This window comes from Hibiscus syriacus, unplaced genomic scaffold (assembly GCF_006381635.1).
Source record: "Hibiscus syriacus cultivar Baekdansim isolate YM2019G1 unplaced genomic scaffold, ASM638163v2 tig00111394_pilon, whole genome shotgun sequence".
Lineage (NCBI taxonomy): Eukaryota > Viridiplantae > Streptophyta > Magnoliopsida > Malvales > Malvaceae > Hibiscus > Hibiscus syriacus.
The window spans coordinates 577,594-581,449 of record NW_024063080.1 but is presented as its reverse complement, the minus strand read 5'-3'; positions in this window follow the sequence as shown (position 1 = coordinate 581,449).

The window sequence follows — 3,856 nt, the reverse complement described above, 5'->3', positions numbered from 1 at the left end:
TGAGTAGCGTTGGCGAGAAATGCAGAAATAGCGGGAGTCCGTTTATATAGGAGTTTTTTTCCGTATTTTTTTAATTTCCTTTTTTAATTCTTCTAATTAATTATTAGGGTAAATTATATATATAGTCACCAAACTATCACTTTGATTCCGTTTTTGTCACTCAATTTTTTTTCAAAATCATCTCTAACGTTATGTTTTAATTTCATTTGGATCGGTCGTTATTAGAAAAATTAACAAAAAAATTAATATGACCATTTTCAAAATCATCCTTAAAGTTAAGTTTTAATTTCATTTTGATTGGTCGTTATTAGAAAAATTAATATGACCATTTTGTAACTTTTAATACTCGAGAGACTCAACAAAGCAACACCCTAGAATTGGAAAATCATTTTATTATTATTATTATTATTATTATTATTATTATTATTATTATTATTATTATTATAGTAAAGTACATATTTAGCACCTATACTATCAGTTTGGTCTGTTTTAATACTTAAACTTTCATTTTTTTTAAAAAAATCATACATAATGTCTAGTTTTTGTTTAATTTTAGTATCAGCCATTAAAAAATTAACGGACGGACTCATCGACTGTCACATCCACAGTCACCGATCGTCACATCTGTCGACCGATGAAGCCCAAATTTTCCAACCCACACCTTTTCGACCCCCTAAACGCATCAATCTCCTCAAATCGACGATGGACGCTTCGATTTCTTCATCCATGATCTCTATGTTCCACCTTCTAATGGGTCTGAAACTGGACTATGTTGGTTGACTCATCGTTCTCTCATGGTCCACCGGAAGTATGCCACATCATCTTGTCCGTTAAGGTTTAAACGACGGGACACTAAAATGAAACAAAAACTAGACGTTAGATATGATTTTAAAAAAACAAAAATTTAAGTATTAAAATATATCAAAATTGATCATTTATATACTAAACTCGTAGTTTATCCTTATTATTATTATTGGTTTATTGCAACTTTTCAAGTTGCACTGGTCATTGACGAGGATTTGACGCGCCATCCATAAATAAAATAATAAAATAAAAACAGATATTTGGTTATTACGTGAACGATATGAATTTAATTAAAGTAATTTAATCACAAAGTGCGTAATTATTGACAAATCTAGTCGGTTTAGAGAAGAGTAGAAGCCCAAATTCAGCAAAGCATTTTGGTTTTATTCCATCACCCACGCAACTGCTTTGTAGCTTCCTATTCGGCTCTTCATTCATTTTCCAAGTTTTTTTTTTGTTCTTAATCATTCATTTCTTAGTACTACTCTTAATAAATACAAGACATTATATTTCTTTCTTTTTCTTTTATTCTCGGGAAAGATAAATTTTGCATCTTAATTTCAATCTATACATATATTTCCTAATATTTACATAAATATATATATATATATATATATATATATATATTAAACTATAAGTATTATATATATATATATATATATATATATATATATCACATGAGTAACTTTTATACATATATCAACATTAAACAATAAATTATATTTTTAATAGTTTAAGGTGATTCATTTTTACCACTCAGATTAATTTAATAAATTCTAAATTCTAAAATCGTAAACTTTAAATATGAGACATGGCCTTCTTTAGGAAGAATATTATTCTGTTTTACCACATATAACTCATCAAGTGTTATTAATGGTAAAAGAGAAAGATGTTATCTCTAAAAATTTTGAGTTTAAACAGTTACGTTTACAATATGTATGTATCGCTAATAACTAAGAAAATTTTTATACATACAATACTCTATAATCATTTCAACCTACTGAAAAAACACAAGCTTAAAAAATTTTAAACCGTAAACATTAAATTTTACATAAATTACGTGTTAGATAAATTTTCATATTATATATAGTACACGTGCTATCAATAATGAAGAAATAGTTAAACTATTAATAGAATCGTATATAAAGTTGTCCAATGAATGTGGTCTAATGTTTTTCAATGACAAGAATAAACAAAGAATCTGTACATACTAATTAGTCATAAATGTAAATAAGATTGAAGCTTATCGAAAAGTATTTAATAAAATAATGGACTGGATTTGAATTCGTGCAATTATTCTTTTTTGTACGGATAGGAATTCTTCATTAATCTCATTTCATGCGAGTTAATTTGGCATTATTCTTTTCAAATTCAATTCTACTTAAATCTAATATTTATTTAACACATTAATTTTATTTAATATATAGAGACCAATCTACGTTGGAGGTGGGAGGGGAAATTATCCTCCGATGTTGATGGTTTAATTGGTTTTAAGTCACTAATATTTTTGAAATCATTATAATTAAGTCTTTGTCCATCTCAAAATTTACTGGTTTAATTATAATTCAGGACCTTTTCAATTTTAATATGAAAACTTTGACTTCTAATTTTTCTGATTTAATTACTCTTTAAGACCCTTTAATTTTAAAATTAATGAAATTAAACCATAATTCCTTTAAATTTTACGATTTATTCAATTTTAAAGACATCATTTATTTCGAAGTTAAACAACTTATCCCTTCATAGTTCAATCTTAATTCTATATATATATATGGGGTAGGATCCAATTACATTGTAAAGTTCCTTTAGTTTTATACAAACTTAGGATCGTTGAATGAGTGCAAATAGATGGTTGAGATTAACAATAATAGAGGAAAAGATATTCAATGAAAAAAAAACAAAATTTTTATTTCAATCATCTATCTTCACTCATTCAACAACTCTAAATCTATATAAAACTAAAAGAATTTTACACAATATAGGTGGATTCTAAACATATATATGATTTTAAGATTGTGGCATTCAGAGAGGGAGAGAGAATAAGAGATAAATCTAAGGACCATCACCCCTTAAAAGTTTTAAATTCATGTGTGTTTAAAATCTTTTATTATAATTTATATTAATTATATATTTTCGTATAAATTTAAAAAAAAATATTGTGTCCGGTTAAAAAACATAGTATGTGTTTTGTTTTCAAGGGTCAAAGTCGATAGCCAAGTGGGTCCAAGTGTCCAACTACAACCCCAGCTAAGGCCTTTGTAGATGGAAGGGTATGAATAAGCTGCCCTCGTACCATAACGTAAGGGCTGTCACTGTGGGAACTCCAGATTGGTCACAGTCTGTAATCGTTGTAATATTGATAATAAATTAAAGATTAATAATATGCTGGGATTTCCACCCTTATTAATCCACGTGTGCTGTGAATGCTTATTCCAAATGGAAACACAAGGAATTGATTTGGGTTTTGTTTGATAATAAATGACCTAATTCTGAAAGATGAATATATGCTCATGAATTTTGGCTTTATCCACTTTCACATGTGCATGCCCAGCTCATTGAATATGCTAACCCTAACATTTGTTTTTGGTAGGTGGGGGAATTCTCGATGATCAATGAGCCATGACGCATACGGCAAACGGCGATGCATACCAAATTTTGCTTGGAAGGTGGTATGGAGCTTTTTTATTTTTATTACTATAATGTAATTATAATATAATATTTATTTAATTTTTTTAATTACTAATAACGCATAAACACTTTACAGACATAATTATTTGAACCTAAAATTTTTAAAGAGAATAACACTTATTTTAATTATTTTGTTAATTTGATATGTTTGGATTATGAAGTGACTAGATTTGTTATTTGTTGTCGGTGGTGGTTTTGAGTTTGACACGTTAAGCATAGGGTAAACGTACATGTAGACGGTCACAACTTTCAACATTTTTCTTTAGGTATCATCATATCCTTTCATCACAGATGATGGGTTATGGGTCACCCGCACTCACCAGCAGCACCCACTTTTCGGGTAGATTCATACGTCGACTCCTGC